This window comes from Myotis lucifugus, unplaced genomic scaffold, assembly GCF_000147115.1.
Source record: "Myotis lucifugus unplaced genomic scaffold, Myoluc2.0 scaffold_308, whole genome shotgun sequence".
Lineage (NCBI taxonomy): Eukaryota > Metazoa > Chordata > Mammalia > Chiroptera > Vespertilionidae > Myotis > Myotis lucifugus.
The window spans coordinates 880,001-899,282 of record NW_005871356.1 but is presented as its reverse complement, the minus strand read 5'-3'; positions in this window follow the sequence as shown (position 1 = coordinate 899,282).

The following is a 19,282-nucleotide window of genomic DNA, read 5'->3' as shown; positions in this document are numbered from 1 at the left end:
ATTTTTTTAATGATAACCTCCAATTTATTAACTTTCCTCTTGATAAAAAAAACTCCCCATTTTGTCAATCATCCTCATACTTTTCCAATACTTACATATGCTCCTAGTCTTTATAACTTAATTTCTCTCCTTTTTGTATTCAATCTGTTACATGTGTTTTATGGCACATTCATGGGTCTGCCTACTATCACCATTAGATTCTACCATGTCAAAGATTGGTGATTAGAGCCCTGGCTGGTGTTGCTGAGTTGGTTGGAGCCTTGTCCCAAACAACAAAAGGTGGTGGGTTTGATTCCTAGGTTTCTGGTTCAGTCCTAGGAGGCAACTGATTGATGTTTTTCTCTCCCTCTCTCACCCTTCCTCTCTCTAAAACCAATAAAATAAAATAAAATAAAATAATTTTTAAAGATTTGTGATTAGATTTTTATCTATGTGTATATGCAGTTGTTTTGGTTTTCCCAATCTGAAATATACACAGCAGAAATTTTATACTTTTTTCTCTATTATTCCACAAAAAAATTACATTTATTACCTTACTGCCATCTTTGTGCTTAAAGAAGAGAGTAATAGGAAGATATATGAAATAGAATATAGTATTAAAATACTATTCTACTTGATCACATCTAGTTTAATATATAACTAGTTATAGCTCAGGACTATATCATGGTAACTATTATTTATAAGCCTGGAATAATTGGTTATCATTTAGCATCTGTAAATAGTCATGAGCTTTTCTCTACATAATATAATCAAGCTGGTATATTATTAGTCTTTATAGATTTTACTTACAGTAAGAGACTAAATAATTTGGTATAACACAAGTTGTTCTTAATCATGTATTTACCTCTTTGTCATTGGAGTTTTATTTATGTTTTCTAGATAACCAAAGTCATTGTTTTCTGGGCATTGTTCAACTATGTCATGTTGATTATATCTGTTGTGATCAATCCCTCACTGACTACACTGTCTACAGTTTGAAAAAAACAGTCCTCAAAATTTTAAATATTCTGTTTAGATGCCTTTCTTTGTCTCTAATCAATAATATGCAGCCATTTTTCTTTAAGTGAATAGATTTTTGAAACAGAAGATATGAAAATAATAAATGATCCTTAATACTGCAATGTTGGGTATTAACTTTAGATATAACGTAAAGCAACCTCTAATTAACACTAATATTGGTGTGATTTTTTTTAACCTTGTTCACTCTTTTTAAACTTGGTTATACTTATACTTTATGCTCTGTTTTTATTGTTATTGTCACTTTCTATAGTGATATTTCTCTAGGAAAGACCTAAGATGATGGCTTCTAACAGGATAATTTTAAATTATAATTGTGTAATTTGGTACTTAAGAACATGGGCTCTGATATCAAACTATCTTGGTTATAATCCCAACTGTACCACTTACTATTTGACCATAGGCAGTCTCTTTACACCCCATTTTTGTTATGAATTAGATGGGACATTAACAGTAGTTATCTTGTAGGTAAGTGTGAGAAAGATATGAGCTAATCCACGTAACATGCTTACAAAGTTTTTGTAACACAGTAAGCACTCAGTGTTAACTATAATTCTCATTACATAGTATTATGACATAAATTTCTTACTTATACTTTTTAGGATAATATGCTTAAAAATTCTTTTAAGCATAGAACCAACCCCCGCCCATTATCTTTAAGGATATTCCAAGCTTTCAAAATAAACTAACATTTATTGATTTCCTATAACATACCAACTATTTTTCTTTTTAAATTTTTTTATGTATTATTTTCTAAAATATGATTTTATTGATTTTAGAGAGAGAGGGAGAGAGAAGCATCAATGCACTGCCTACTGCACATGCCCTAACCAAGGATCAAACCCGCAACCTGGGCATATGCCCTGACTGGGAGTCAAACCGGCGACCTTTTGGTGCACTGGACAAAGTTCAACCAACTGAGCCATACTGACCAGGGCTCCAAGTATTTTTCATATTGATTACTTCATTTGACCTTGATAACAATTAGGGGAATTAGACATTATCATCCCCATTTTATTATTTTTATATTTTTTTATTGATTTCAAAGAGGAAGGGAGAGAGAAACATAATGATGAGAGAGAATCATTGATTGGCTGCCTCCTGCACGTCCCCTACTGGGGGGAATTGAGCCCGCAACCTGGGCATGTGCCCTTGGCCAGAATCGAACCTGGGACCCTTTAGTCCGCAGGCCAACACTACCCGCTGAGCCAAACCAGCTAGGGTTATCATTCCCATTTTATAAAGAAAGAGACTCAGTAAAGTTAGGGGATGCATGCAAGTCTACATAGCCAGTGGTAAGCTGGAATCCAAACCCAATTTTCTTGACTCCAATTTCTTGCCTGCATACCATAGCTGCTTTCCTCTGGTAGGTTCTTCCAAATGCCTTTCTCTTCAAAGGACTTCTAGTACCAGGTTCATTTACAGAACTGACAAACCATTCAAGAAGTACTAAGTTAGTAATGGGAAATGTGTCATTGCTGGAGGCTATTTAAAGGACATGGGAAGCCCAGGCTCTTCCTTCCTGGACTCTAAGAGCTGCTTGACACCCTAAGTCATAGAAACATAAATAGTTCAGTACCCCCACAAACGCATGTGACTAAGAACCTAAAGGATGCAGCTAACAAGCACTGACTCACCTAATGAATGAGCCAGTCACATAGTTCTTCCCTCCTTTGATTTTGCTCTCTGTTCCAATGCCATCTCCTGAGGGAAACCTTCCTTGACCACCCTATCTAAATTAGCATGCCCATTACTCTTTATCCCTTTATTTTTCTTCAGGCCACTTCATAACCCTAGCCCTAAACCCAACATTATTTAATTAATTGTCTGTGTCTCCACTAGTAAAATAGTACCTTCTTGATGATGTGTAGGTAGACTGCTAACAAATATTTGGGGGAAATCAAAATCTAATTTTAAAAGCTGCACAAAAGCCTGGCCTCAAGACTAATAATGTAAGTAAATAGGAGAATTACTACATGCAAGGCACCATGTTAATCCGTTCACATGGATTGATAATACTTCATTTTTTCTTCAACATTTTGAGATAGCCCTAGCCAGTTTGGCTCAGTGCGTCAGCCTGCAGACCCAAGAGTTCTGGGTTAAATTCTGGTCAAGGACACATACCTTGGTTGCAGGCTCCTCCCCCAGCCCAGGCCCTGGTCAGGGCTCATGCAGGAAGCAACCAATCGATGTTTCTCCCACATCAATGTTTCTCTCTGTCTTTCCCTTTCTCTTCCATTCTCTCTAAAAATCAGTGGAAAAATATCCTCGGGTGAGGATTAAAAAAAAATAAAAATTCTGAGATAGGTAAGGAAACTGAGGTTAAAACACTTTCCCAAGAAAACAGTTCTGTCTTCAGGGCTTGTGTTGTTTTTCTTGCTTTGTTTTGTTATTTGTTTGTTTTTGTCTTCAAGGCTCTTAACATTATATCATATTGACTAGATTGTAATTGGACTGCCTAATCAGAAAGATTATTGTGAAATAATGAGAAAGAAATACTCTACAAAGAGTATGTGAAAAATTCATACAATAAGGTCAACAATAAGGTACTTTTCTCAAAATGAATTTAATTTACCTTTTAAAATTTAAATTTGGAAATAATTAAAATGTATGGGACAAGATAAATAGTCTTTAGAAATAACCCACAGGTTGTAAACACCCAAAATTCAGAGGTTTGGGTGGAACTCCAGAGAGACACACTGGGTTTTCATTGCTACACACTTAAGTAAGGGCTTGCATTAAACTTGTCTAAAGAAAGAAATGTATTCATGGGTAGGAGTTTGCCTGCTTGCCATTTATAAAAGAGGAATCTAGAATGACAGTATTTGATGATCTATCTCTAGCATTGTTCCAGGGACAAGGTACCCTGGCACAAAAACGTGGCTCTCTGGTCCATTGGCCCTTATTGGGAACTAGAGGCCCGGTGCACAGATTCGTGCACCAGTAGGGTCCCTTGGCCTGGCCTGCGGGGATCAGGCCAAAACCGGCTCTCTGACATCCCCCGTGGGGTCCCAGATTGCGAGAGGGTACTTGTCACTTTGGAAAAAGGAATAACCAAACATTTGAAATGTTTGGACTCAGATATGACTTTACATTGATACCTAAAGCCCTGAAGCATCATCCTGGTTCCCCTTTTAGAATGAGGACATATGGTATTTAGGTAAAGGTGATCAGGGTCTAGTTCACAGTGAATCCACTGTGCCCACAAACCCACACAATGGTTCCTTTACCATCCACCAAATGTGTAACCAGAATAGATATGTTTAATAGTTGGGACCTTGACTTTTGGGAGAAGAGTTACCATAGTGGGGAAGGTCAAGTAAAAACCTCTGAATCTTCTCTAGCTGGTTTGGCTCAGTGGATAGAGCCTCAGTCTGTGGACTGAAGGGTTCTGGGTTCGATTCCAGTCAAGGGCACATGCCCAGATTGCAGGCTTGATGCCCAGTGGGCGGCATGTAGGAGGCAGCTGATCAACGATTCTCATCATTGATGTTTCTATCTCTCTCTCTCCCTTTACCTTCCTTTCTGAAGTCAATTAAAAATATATATATTTAAAAAGCAAAACAAAACAAAAAAACTCTGAAACTGTCCCCGGCTAAGGCAATAAGGTAAAAGCAATATATTTTGGGGAAAGATAGTAATAAATATTACCAATTCTAAAACTGAAAAGGATGCAGGGTTGGTGGTCTCCATCATATTTTTATTTAATTTACAAGGTTGGCCTCATGTAAAAACCTGGATAAACTCTGTAAAATTTCTTTAGTTTCAACCATGTGAAAGCCCCACGTTGCTGTTGCCATACCAGACATACTATCTTTGCTATAGCAAGTTAACATGGCCTCAGTAGATGGTACATATTCATTAATTTGGTGAAATTTCTTTTCTATCCCTATCCAAAATGGGGATTAAAATATTTTTCATTTGCATGGACAAGGTAGTATACATTTATAATTTTGTCCTTGGGCCATATTATAATACAGTATATTATATATTTCTGTCATACTCCAACGAGGTTTTGAACGTCTGGACATCCTGCAGAATATCACACCACTATATCTATGACATCATTCTAATCAAACTGGATAAACAAAAATGGGCTAGCACATTGGAGACCTTGGTAGGACATATGTGCACCAGAGGGTGGGAGATAAGCCTTACTCAGATTCAGGAGCCTGCCGTGTCAATAGACTATTTAGGGGTCCAATGGTCAGGGGCATGCCTGGTTATGCCACCCAAACTAAAAAAACAATTATTGTATCTCCCACCTCTCACATTGAAAACGGAAACACAACATCCAGTGTTCTTGGAGGCAGCATGTGCTACATCTGGGCTCAAGGGATAAGAAAGGCTGCTATCTTTGAGTAGAGCCCAGAGGATAAAGGGCTTTGAAGCAGGACCAGGTTGTGGTGCAGCCCTGTCCCTTGGACCGTATGACCCAGAAGACCTATGATGTTAGCGGTATCGATGGTGGAAAAAGATGCCATGCGAAATTTCTGGCAAGCCCCAGTGGCACAGTCACAATGCAAACCTTTTTGGTTCTAGAGCAGCAGAGAATTTCACTGTTCTTGAAAAACAATCTGTGGCATGCAGTTTCCCTGGTAGAAGGAAAATACTTGACCATGGGATAACGTGTTGACTATATGGGTGCAACTATTCATGATGAGTTGTATTCTATCAAACTTATTCCACCAAGTCACAGCATTCGACAGCCTAGCAGTAATTCATGATGAGATGAAAGCAGTACATCTGGGATCCAGCATAAGCAGGACCAGAGGGCACAAGCAGGTTGCATCAGCACCTCTCCTTCAACTTGCACTATGGCTACATGGGAAACTCCTCATGATGAGCTGATGGAGAAGGAAAACCTCAAGTTGAATCATGGCTAGGTCAATTCAATATGTGGTTGAAAGCAGAAGCATCATTACATTCCCACAGGACTATGCCCTTATAAAACACTAGTGCATGAAATTCTTCCCAATGGGTACCTTGTGCACTGGGTTTTCCACTTTGTGTAGAAAGGTAAGTGCCCCAGGGTTAGAACATCTGTAAACTAATGGCAGTGGTGAATGGCATGGCCAGCTGGATGGAGGTTTGAAAGAAGAAATATTAGAAGATTAGAGCCAAGTTCATCTGGGGTAGAGCATGTGGATGAACATATGAGAATGAACATAAAGTATGATGATCTTTATGTCACATGTTAATGTCCACTAGAGAAGAAACTAAATAACCAAGAAAAGAAATGACTTGGCCACTTGATATTAGCCACCTCTGTCATTAGTTACCTCAGTGCATGAATAGAATACCCCTGGTGGCAGGGAATGGGAGGCTGTGTATGAACTTTACTCACCAAGGCTGATCCAACTACTGCCATTGGCAAACTCCAAGTTAGTAGACAAAACGAGGAGTCATCATCCTGTTGGAAATAACTGACCCTGATGATCAGGAAGAGATAGAACTACTGCTGAGCTATGGGGACAGGGAAGATAAGCTTGGTGTCCAGGAGGTCCATTTGGGTGCCTCTTGGTACTTCATTGCCCAATTTTTATAGCAAATGAACAAATACAGAAACTCTGGGATGTGAGGGCGATCTGGCTGTGACATCTATCTCCCCAATGATCTCCAGGGTTGATTCGACTGATCTGGCTGGCTATGTGGGTGTCTCTCTCCTCCCTCACGGATCCAGGTGCATCCCTCCCTAAGCTGCGTGCTAGGTACAAGAGGAAGACCTTCCCCCTCAGAGGAGAAGACCTGCCGTACTAGTAGCTGCACTCCTTTGCTAAAACCTCTAAACAAGCTCTCAGAAACTCTGGCCAAAGAAGGACTCAAAATCCTGACAATCAGACCCCTACCGTAAGGACCTGGGCCAAAGTATGGGCAGACTACCAAGACCAGCAAAGGTACCGTCTGAGGGGGAGGAGAATCCTGAGTGGGTAGTGGAGAAGGGAGATGAAGGGCCTTAAAGAAATATTTTAAAAATATGTACCAGCATTTGAATTGACCTGGAGAAGTTTATGATTAAATTATAATTGTGAATAAATTGGGAAAGTTATGATGTCATAATTTTTTATAAAACCCTGAGTACATATATTAAGCTGAATATGTAAATCAAAGAGTGAAAAATATTAAGTTGCGATGTGACACATCTGGCAACTTAAGCTGTGATTTCCATATTTTTTTCTGGCTTGTTACATGAAGAATTCATATGTCCTGATTGAAAGGATTATTAATGCTATTTGGGAGGGTACAGTTTGAGAATGTGGCTGAATATTATATTTATTTTTTATTTTATTTATTTTTATTTTATTTTTTAATATATTTTTATTGATTTCAGAGAGGAAGGAAGAGGGAGAGAGAGATAGAAACATCAATGATGACAGAGAATCATCTATCAGCTGCCTCCTGCACTCCCCCCACTGGGTATTGAGCCCACAACCCAGGCATGTGTCCTGACCCAGAATTTAATGGTGATCTCTTTGTTCCTAGGTCGATGCTCAACCGCTGAGCCACACCTGTCTGGGCTGAATGTTATATTTAGATGGAAAGCTTACTCATTTCCATATTTGGAAATGCTAAAGTCCTAAAATTATACTTTATATGTTATTTATAACGTTCCTGCTATTTTTGCTTGGGTTGAGAACAGGTAAAAATCCAGCATTCAGACAAACTGGACCTACAGTCTACAATCCCCACCACTAAATTCTAGCCCTGGGCTGCTAGGGCAAGACTTTCCCCACTAAGTGACATTTTGTGTCTGTATTAGTCAGGGTTCTCCAGAGAAACTGAAACAAAAAGATATAGATATAGATATATGACTCACGGAATTGACTCATGCAATTATAAAGGCCAAGAAGACCCACAATCTGTCGTTTGTAAGCCGCAGAACCAGGAAAGCCAGTGGTATAATTCAATATGAGTTCAAAGTTCTGAGAATCAGGGGGCCAATGGTGCAAGTCCCAGTGCCAGTACTAAGACTCAAGAATCAGGAGGCTGATGGAATAAATCCAGGACCTAGTACAAAAGCCAAAACTGGGAACACTGATGTCCTAGGGCAGAAAAAAAAAATGGATGTTCCAGTTCAAGTAAAGAGCAAATTCACCCTTCCTCCATCTTTGTTTTATTTAGACCCTCAACTGATTGAGGGATGCCCACCCACTTTAGTGAGGGTGATCTTACTCCATCTACCATTCAAATGCTAACCTCTTCCAGAATTACCCTCACAGACACACCCAGAAATACAAGTTTTGAGGATTGTACTAGCGGAAGAAAAAGTTCAGAACAGCCTGTGTTATCAGAATGACATACCTCAAAAGGTTATGTTATCACCCAAACAAAGTAATGTTTCTTAGATGAGAGGAATGAAATGGGAGTTTCCTTAAACTAGACAGGAGGCACCCTCTCCCTCTCGGGAGAAGGCCCACACCTTTCTTCCCTCTCAGGCATGCATCTCCTAAACTCTAAGGCAGTGGTTCTCAACCTGTGGGTCGCGACCCCTTTGGGGGTCAAACGACCCTTTCACAGGGGTCGTCTAAGACCATCGGAAAACACATATATAATTACATATTGTTTTTGTGATAAATCACTATGCTTTAATTATGTTCAATTTGTAACAATGAAATTGGGGGTCACCACAACATGAGGAACTGTATTAAAGGGTCGAGGCATTAGGAAGGTTAAGAACCACTGCTCTAAGGGGTCCCAGGAGACTTGCAACCAGGGGAGCAATGGGCAGTGGCAGCTTGTTCTGGGCTAAACCCCTGAACCTGTCTCCAAGGCCTCTTTTCTCCGACTTTCCAATGAGCCAGAGCAGCCACACCTCAGCTTATTTCTTTCCTATAATATTTCTAGAGGGCCAAAGCAGCTCTTCCTTGTTTCAGCTTTAAGAAACACACTCTCTTGCCGAAACCGGTTTGGCTCAGTGGATAGAGCGTCGGCCTGTGGACTGAAGGGTCCCGGGTTCGATTCCGGTCAAGGGCGGCATGTACCTGGGTTGTGGGCACATCCCCAGTAGGAGATGTGCAGGAGGCAGCTGATTGATGTTTCTCTCTCATCAATGTTTCTGACTCTCTATCTCTCTCCCTTCCTCTCTGTGGGAAGTCAATAAAATATATTTTTTAAAAAAGAAAAAAAGAAACATACTCTCAAAACAAAGTAAAATAACATTTTTAAAAAACTAAAGAGGATATGTTATTTAGGAACCTAGCATAAGCAAAAAAAGAGGGGAGTTAGTAGTAAGTCTGTTTTATTTATTTATTTTTTCTTTTTTAAATATATTTTATTGATTTTTTACAGAGAGGAAGGGAGAGAGATAGAGAGTTAGAAACATCGATCAGCTGCCTCCTGCACATCTCCTACTGGGGATGTGCCCACAACCCAGGTACATGCCCTTGACCGGAATCGAACCTGGGACCTTTCAGTCTGCAGGCCGACGCTCTATCCACTGAGCCAAACCAGTTTCGGCAAGTCTGTTTTAATTGAAGGAACTTGGAAAAGACAAGAATGCAACCTAGGTCTCAGGAGCAGGGAGCTTGAAGGACTTCAAAACTTCCTCTGTCTTTTATTGTGCTCTCCATGTCTGCTTCGTTCTCTCACTGCAAACTGGCTTTCTCCACATTGTAGGAAACATGACTGCCAAAGACTCCAAGTCTCACCAGTATCTTACAGTGTTTCCCACCATAAAGGAACGGACTCCCACGGTCCTATGCTGAAGTAATCCCAAGGAAGGAAGAATTCTAAGTCAGTGGTCAATGCCTGGACCCATCAAGGACGTCTAGCAGGGGTGGGTGCTATGATTAGCCTAACTTGGGTTATATGCTTAGTCTTGGACCAGCCAACTCTGCCTGGGGGAGGGTTGCAGGTGTAACAATGTAGTTGCTTCTGTGTGAGTCCGAAAGTTGGAGGAAAGGGAAGAAGAGCAGGTTACAGAAAGGGGGTAGGAGTGATGTACTGCCAAGAAAGGAGTGTTTAACCTGGCTGGTGTGGTTCAGTTGGTTGAGCCACTGGTCACTGGTTCGATTCCTGGTCGTGAGGCACATGCCTGGGTTGCAGGCTTGATCTCCAGTAGGGAGCATGCAGGAGGCAGCTGATCAATGATGTTTCTCTCTCATCGATGTTTCTATCTCTCTAACCCCTTCCCTCCCTCTCTCTCTAAAAATCAATAAAAACATGTTAAAAAGAAAGGAGTGTTTCATATAGAAGAAAACCCAGGACAAGAGCTTAAGATCATATGCAGATGAGTAACTAATCAGATTAACCAGCCTAGACATAAAGAGTTCTAACAAAAATAGACTAAGAACTAAAGCATATTTTGAAAAGAACGGTAATATGAAAATATCCAGAAGGATGCACATCAATGTGTTAGCAATGGTAATCTCTGGAGACTATGCAGGAGGAAGGGGCCATGGGGAGATTTTCACTCTTTACACTACAATAGTGTTTGAAATTGTTATGAATAGATGTACATCTGTAGTATATCAAAGCTTGAGAAGAAGTAGCAAACGAGGATAGAAGACCCAAGATTCCTTTAAAGTCTTTCAAACAACAGAAGTAGGGGAATATTATATATTGGGAAACTAACAGAGGTGCCCTGTGTGATGAAACACACGCCAGAATCTACAGAATGTAACAGTCTTCGATTCTGTAGATTTGAAGAGAAAATAGCTCTGGCAGAAGAGCACAGTAAGTCCTCACTTATCGTCATCACAGGTTCTTGGAAACTGCAACTTTAAGCAAAACGATGTATAACAACACCAATTTAAACATAGGCTGATTTATAAATAAGAGTTAAGTTCCTTCCACATATTTCTAGTTATAAAAACATCACTAAACTTCTAAATAAAGACCCAAAACACTTCTAATATTAAACAATGAAGTAAATGTGAGCTACACAGACATTTAAGAAAGATGAATAAAAGCAAACAAAATAATATTTTCCAACCCACTTCAGGATTGAGGGTGGCACAAGGTAGGACCCACCCTGGACAGGAGGCCCTCTATCCAGGATCACTCACATGTTTAACCAGCCTAGACAGAAGATGTCACACCCACACTCATCGGACTGGTACAATTGAGACACACCAATTCACCTCATGTGCACATCCTTGGGATGGGGGAGGAAATCAGAGTCCCTGGAGAAAACCATGCAGACATAGGGAGAACATGTCAACTCCACACGGACAGTGGCTCCCACCAGGACTCGATTTTCCCCCCTCATCAAAGTTATAACAAAACTACATTGACTGAGCCAACATTACTCAAGTACCTGCTATATCTGCAAGAGAACACCAAAGCAGATGAAATTAGTAAGGCACTGATATAAGGTTACAAAGTGCATTGGCATCTAGCTAGTTAAGAGAGAAAAATAAGTGATCAGAGAAATCTGAGGCAAGAAAAAGTTGGCTAGGGATAGTTCAAATATCTTTAAGGCCTAGATTGTTGAGATAGGCTGTAACCAGTAATCTATATATATAAAACCCTAATATGCAAATAGACCGAACGGAGGAACAACTGAACAACCGAAAAACCAATTGCTATGATGTGTGCTGACCACAAAAGGGCACGCCCAGAACATGGTGGGCATCGGCAGTGACAGCAGAGTGCAGAACATGGGGGGCATCGGCCACAGTGGGATGGTGGAGCAGGTGAGCAGGGACACCAGACCAAGGCAGGGCACTGGTCACTGTCATCGGGGTGAGCCTCGGGTGGTTACTGAAAATTATTTGCTCCCATGCACTGCGGTCCTGCCTAGTGTTCGCACCTGCTGCCAGCGCCGGCCTCGCTTGCACCCGCTGCTGGCGCCCGGCACCAGCCCCAATCACTCTGCGCCATCAGCAGGTGCAAGCAGCAGCTGCTGGCCCCAATCGCCCCTCAGGGCTTCTCCACCTCCCCCTGCTCCTGAAGGGCGATCGGGGTCAGCAGCTACCTCTAGCACCCGCTGCCGGCAATGGCCCCACTCTCACCCTCTGCCAGCACTGGAGCCACTGCTGGCACCCACTGCCACTCTCACCTGCTGCTGGTGCCTGGCACCAGTCCTGATCACTTGGCACCATCAGTGGGTGCGAGCGATGGCTGCCAGTCCTGATCGCCCCTGAGGTCTTCTCCACCTCCCCCTGATCCTGACGGCACAAAGCAATTGGGGCTGTGCCGTCAGCAGGTGCAAGCGGGGCTGCCAGCAGAGAGGGGACAGGGGGCTGTAGTGGGAGGGGCCGGGTGAGGGTGCGGAGGATGGGCCGAGGCCCGCCCCTGTGCCCACCACAGGCTTGTGGCCACAGTTCCTTTCAAGGTGCACGAATTCGTGCACTGGGCCCCTAGTTCTATATAAGAAAAGGCTAATATGCAAATCGACCGAATGGTGGAACAACCAGTTGCTATGACACACACTGACCACCAGGTGGTAGACGCTCAATATAAGAGCTGTCCCCTGGTGGTCAGTGCACTCCCACAGGGGGAGCGCTGCTCAGCCAGAAGCCAGGCTTACAGCTGGCGAGCACAGCGGCAATGGCAGGAGCCTCTCCCGCCTCTGTGGCAGCACTAAGGATGTCTGACTGCCGGCTTAGTCCCGCTCCAGCCAGCAGTTGGACATCCCCCGAGGGCTCCTGGACTGTGAGAGGGTGCAGGCTGGGCTGAGGGACCCCCCACCCCACCCTGCATGCACGAATTTAGTGCACCAGGCCTCTAGTTTAAAAATAATAAAAATGGGATGAGGGTAAACTTAGGTGATTCAAAGAAACAAAAGCAAAGCATGAGTGATAAGCTTGCTCCCTCAGTGAGAACAGAATGAGGATGTCTAATGTTTCCTGGTTAGGCAGAGTTTGACATTTGTTTTCTTTTTTTATTTTCTTTCTTTTTATTGTTGACTTTATTACAGACATCCCTGTTCCCCTCTCCCCTTCTGCCCACATCCAACCAGTCCCTCTCCCCCTTCCCTCTGGCTCTGTTGTCTGTGCCTATGGGTTATACATATATATTTTTTGGCTAATTCTTCACCTTGTTTCATCCAGTCCCCATCTCCCCACTCCCGTCTGACAGCTGTCAGCTGCTTGTATATATATATCTCTATATATTTTTGTTTTGTTTTAAAATTACTGTTGACAGTTTATAGATATCCCCCATTTCCCCCTCCTTTGCCTCCCTCCACCCAGCTCCTGCCCCACCCCAAGCCTTCCCCATACTATTGTCTGTGTCCATGGGCTATGCCTATATACATATATGTTCTTTGGTTAATCTTTTCTCATCCCCTCTATTCTTCTCCCCTCTGAGATCTGCCATTCTGTTCCATGCATCAATGACTCTGGACTTATTTTGTTCATCAGTTTATTTTGTTCATTAGATTCCACATATAAGTGAGATCATGTGATATTTGTCTTTCTCTAACTGGCTTATTTCACTTAGTATAATAATCTACAGGCCCATCCATGCTGTCTCAAAGGGTAAGAGATCCTTCATTTTTATAGCCACATAGTATTTCATGGTATAAATGTACCACAGCTTTTTTATTCATCTACTGATGGGCACTTGGGCTGTGTACAGATCGTATCTATTCTAAATAATGCTGCTATGAACATAGGAGTACATATATTTTTTCTGATTGGTATTTCAGGATTCTTAAGATATATTCCCAGAAGTGGGGTCACTGGGTCAAATGGGAGTTCCATTTTTACCTTTTTGAGGAAATTCCATACTGTTTCCCACAGTGGCTGCACCAGTCTGTATTCCCACCAACAGTGCACTAGTGTTCCCTTTTCTCCACATTCTTGCCAACACTTGTCATTTGTTGATTTATTGATGGTAGCCATTCTGGCAGGTATGAGGTGATACCTCATTATAGGTGGGTTTTTTTTTATTTTTATATGTTTTTATTTATTTTAGAAAGAGAGGAAGGGAGAGGGGGAGATAAAAACATCAATGATGAGAGAGAATCATTGATCGACTGCCTCCTGCATGCTCCCTACTGGGGATCCAACCTACAATCTGGGCATGTGCCCTGACTGGGAATCAAACTGGTGACCTCTTAGTGCATGAGACTAGTAGGGCACTCAAGCAACTGACTAGGCCTCATTGTAGTTTTAATTTGCACCTCTCTGGTGGTTAGTGACATTGAGCATGTTTTCATATGTTTCTTGGCCATCTGTGTGTTCTCTTTGGAGAGGTGTCTATGTAGGTCCTTTGCCCATTTTTAAATTGGATTGTTTGTCTTCCTGGTGTTGTTATATGAGTTCTTTGTATTTTTTAGAAATCAACCCCTTATCAGATGTATCATTGGCAAATATGTTCTCCCATACAGTGGCCTTTTCATTTTTGTTGGTGGTTTCTTTTGCTATGTAGAAGCTTTTTAGTTTGATTTAGTCCCATTTGTTTATATTTTCCTTTGTTTCTCTTGCACTTGGAGATGTATCAGCAAAAATCCTACTAAGTGAAATGTCTGAAATTTTACTGCCTATGTTTGCTTCTAGGATTTTTATGGTTTCAAGGCTTACATTTAAGTCTTTATCCATTTTGAGTTTATTCTTATGTATGATGTAAGTTTTTGGTCTAGTTATGTTTTTTTGCATGTACTGCTCCAATTTTCCCAACACCATTTATTGAAGAGACCATCTTTATTGTATGCTTGATATTTATTTTAACAAATTTAAAAGTTGTCAGCTGCTACTCTAAACAAAAACAGAATTTGACTTTAGAGCAGATTTTTCTTTTCTGAGGAGACTCACTGGAGTGGTTGCTTTTACTTATCTATCTATATAAAACCCTAATATGCAAATTGACCAAACAGCAGAATGACCAGTCGCTTTGATGCGCACTGACCACCAGGGGGCAGACGCTCAATGCAGGAGCTGCCCCAGCCCGCAGGCCCCGACTGGTGGGGGCAGCCGGGGGGGGGGGGGGCAGTGAGTAGGCGGCACCAGGCCAGCCAAGGCGGGTGTGTGTGGGGACCCCGATCACCCCACTGGTCACCTCACAGATCAGCCCTGATCTCCAGCCAAGCCTAGGGACCCTACTCGTGCACGAATTTTATGTACCGGGCCTCTAGTCCTATATAATAAAAGGCTAATATGCAAATTGACCAAACAGCGGAACAACCCGTAGCTATGACATGCACTGACCACCAGGGGGTAGATGCTCAATGCAGGAGCTGCCCCCTGGTGGTCAGTGCACTCCCACAGGGGGAGCGCTGCTCAGTCAGAAGCCGGGCTAATGGTTGGTGAGCGCAGTGGCAGTGGCAGGAGCCTCTCCCACCTCTGCAGCAGTCGGACATCCCCCACGGGCTCCTGGACTGAAAGAGAGCACAGGCCAGGCTGAGGGACTCCTACCCACGAGTGCACCGGGCCTCTAGTCCTATATAATAAAAGCCTAATATGTTAAGTGTCCGACCATTCATTTGACTGGTCGCTATGATGCGCACTGACAACCAGGGGCAGATGCTCTGACAGGAAGGTTAGCTTGCTGCTGAGGTCCAGCCGATTGGGACTGGGCCAGAAGAGCCAGACACACTCTGGAGCCCTCCCACAGTCCCTCCCCGGCCCCGATTGTGCACCAGTGAAGTCCCTCAGCCTGGCCTGCACTCTCTCACAATCCGGGACCCCTCAGGGGATGTCGGAGAGCCAGTTTTGGCCTGATCCCCGCAGGCCAAACCAAGGGACCCCACCAGTGCACGCATCCGTGCACCAGTCCTCTAGTGTAAATATAAGAACATACATCACCCTTTATTTTGTGGTTTGACAAAGGCTGCCCACCTAATGCCTCTTGGTATGCAAATTTTCATGGAAAACAAGGAGCCTCCTGGGTGGAAAGGAACAAGACCTTGACCTTTTGTCTTTTGATATTCCAATTCATTAGAGTCTATTTAATAGAGTGAGATGGTCCCAAGTAATGTCTTCTGGCTGTAATGAACACCAAAGGCACTAGGAGTTCTCCATGAAAAAAGGGGGCATCTGGGAGTGAGGATCAAGCCCTATATGGCACAGTTTGCGGCTCACAAGGAAAGTTTCCCCCCTCTCCACCTCGCATGGTGTCTCAGACAGTGTGCTCCTAAATACAAGTTAAAATGCTGTAGCTTTGGTGGGCCCAAACCTAGAGTGACCTGTAGGAACAGCAAGGCTATCAGTGTGGGAGGCAACCAATTGATGTCTCTCTCTCACATGGATGATTCTCTTTCTCTCTGTCTCTCCCCCTCTTCCCATTCTCCATTCTCTCAAAAATAAAAATAAAAAATCAATGGGAAAAATATCTTTGGGTGAGGATTAACAATATAATAAAATAAAAAAGTAAAAATCATAACCCCAGCTAGGGCTGTTAGTGAACTGGTCCACTTTCCTAATTCTCTCATCCACAGCTAAGCAGTGTGGTATTAGAACAGACCTCTAGACTTTTTTTTTTTTTTTTTTTTTTTTTTTTTAGAGGAAGGAAGAGTGAGAGAGAAACATCAATCTGCTGCCTCCTGCATGCCCCCTACTAGGGATGGAGCCTGTAACTCGGGCATGTGACCTGACTGGGAATGGAACTGGGGACCTCCTGGTGCACAGGATGATGCTCAACCAACTGACCCATACTGGCTGGGAATAGACTTTTTTATAATTCTGGAGAAAATGCCAAAACAAGGCATACTCCTCTAATAATGAGTAGAAATTACAAAATTCAATAAAGATGACTTGTATATAAATTTAGGGAAGTCCAATTGGCTTGCAATTTTAACCAGGAAACTTAAAACTAAGCGGTTGCAGTATACTCTGCCTGATCCACAATTGTCTCTTAAGAAGGGAGGTGGGGTGGTCTCCATGTCATATTTAAAAGGAAAGTTCAGAAAGATAAATTTAGCTGTGTGCAAATTCAGGGCCCTGGTAGCTGAACTGTGGGCCAAGGGTCTCCCTTTCCCAGACGAACAAAGTTGATGACACTTATCATTCAGTATGCTATAAAACTCAAAGACAACCTAATAAAATTAATCCCCAAAATGGTTTCCAGAAAAATGCTGATGAAGGTAAGTAAAGACCAAAGCGGCACTAATCTCCCTGCTGCCTCACCAAACATGATTCTTTTCCTGAATTATTTATCCTGGCTAATGATAAAAGTCACCTTCCAATGATTCTTTTTCTACAAAACTTGCCATCATCCTTCCAATGACTTTTCTCCATCCTAGCCATGTGGTCCCACTAGAGTCTCTCCCATAGATCTCCTTATTCCAGCTGCAAGTGGAGGCACATGGCCAGGGTAAGGAGTTAGAGGGGAGGCATTAGGGTGTGCTCAGAAATTAGCCTTCTTCAAGTCAAGGTTAGTATAGTGGTCATGGTAGATGACGCTCCAGCATTGGTCCCTGCCCAGATCAGTGGTCGGCAAACTGCAGCTCAGCAAACCGCAGCTCGAGAGCCACACACGGCTCTTTGGCCCCTTGAGTGTGGCTCTTCCACAAAATACCGACTTCTGCGCATGGCCCACAAAGTTTCAATCGCACTGTATGTGCGCGCCCGCACGTGGTATTTTGTGGAAGAGCCACACTCAGGGGGCCAAAGAGACACATGAAGCTCGCGAGCCACGGTTTGCCGACCACGGGTCTAAGTCAATAAATCTTCATACCATTGACATTTGGGGTCAGATTTATTTTTTATTGATAAAATAGACATACAGTTCTGTATAAATTTAAGGTGTACAGCATATAATGGCATACGTACATTGTGAAATGATTACCAGATACATTTAGTTAACATCCATCACCTCATAAAGATACAAAAAAATTATGTTTTCCTTGTGATGCGTACTTTTAGGATGTACTCTCTTAGCCACTTTCAAATACACCACACAGCAGTGTTAACTATAGTCATCCTGTTGTATGTTACATCCCCCATACTTATGTATCTTATAACTGGAAGTTTGTACCTTTGAACCATCTTCATCCAAATCCCACCCTCACCCCCACAATACCCTGCCTCTGGTAACACAAATCTCGTCTCTTTTTATATGAATTTAGGGTGGCTTTCCTTTTCATATTCCTCATATAAGTGAGGTCATACAGTATCTTTCTCTGTCTTTGACATCTCTTAGTGTAATGCCCTCAAAGTCCATCCACGTTTTCACAAATGGAAGGGGTTCCTTCTTTTTTGGTGACTACATTTTATTTATATTTAATGTAAAATTATGTATACTATATACTGCACATTTTCTTTACCCATTCATCTGTCGTTGGACACGTATCTGGGCTGTTGTAAATAGTGCAGGGGGGTACAGTGATTTTGTTTCTTTTGGACAGATACCCAGAAGTGAAATTGCTGGATCGTGTGATATTTCTTTTTTTCTTTTTTTGAGGAAGCTCCATACTGTTTTACATAGTGACTGTATCAATTTCTATTCCCATCAACAGTGTATAAGGCCTGGGGTGAATTAATTCTTGGTTGTGGGAGGCTGTTCAGTGCATTCTAAGATGTTTAGCAGTCCCTGGTTCCTACCTGTTAGATCCCTGTCATACCCTTCCTCCAGGTTGTGAACAGAATGTCTCCGGACATTGCCAAATGCTCCCTGGATGACAAAATGACTCTAGGTTGAGAACCACCTAGCTATTCATTTTCGAGCGTTAGGCTAAGGACTGGGCAGTCCTCCCACACTCCCAGACCTGGCTAACGTGGCATTAAGGAGTTGTCCACTAGAGGGCCTAAAATGATTGCCACATTCTTGAACCCAATAGAGAGTCCTTTTCTTGCTAGAAGTGTGTCTGCATGCAAGTACTTATACTGCTGCAGCCATCTCGTGACCACAGGGAACAACTTTTAGGATGAAGCCAACATGGAGGGAGAAATATAGAAATGTAGGAATGTAGAGAAATGCAAGAAATTTGCATAGTTAAGTATTGAGTTGATGCTCACCCTATGTGTACCTACAGCAATCTTATCTCTGGACTACCACTTATTTTTGAATATATACTAGTATATATACTTATTTGAGTATGTGTATATTTAAAATATATATGTATATTATAAATATCAATATACAGAATATGCTAACATACTCTCAATTGGGTTTATGTAAATGTTAATATTTTAAAAAATTAATATTTTTTTACATAATAATTTTTTTACATAATATTTTAGGAGATGCCTCCATCTAAGTTTATATTGAACTGCTTCATTCTTTTCATTTACTGCAAATTATTCCATTTTATAAATGAAACATAATTTATTTAACCAGTATTCTGAACGCTTTTATGGGGGTGTTTTTGTAAAAATATATTTCTTTATTGATTTCATAGAGGAAGGGAGAAGGAGCGAAAGATAGAAACATCAATGAT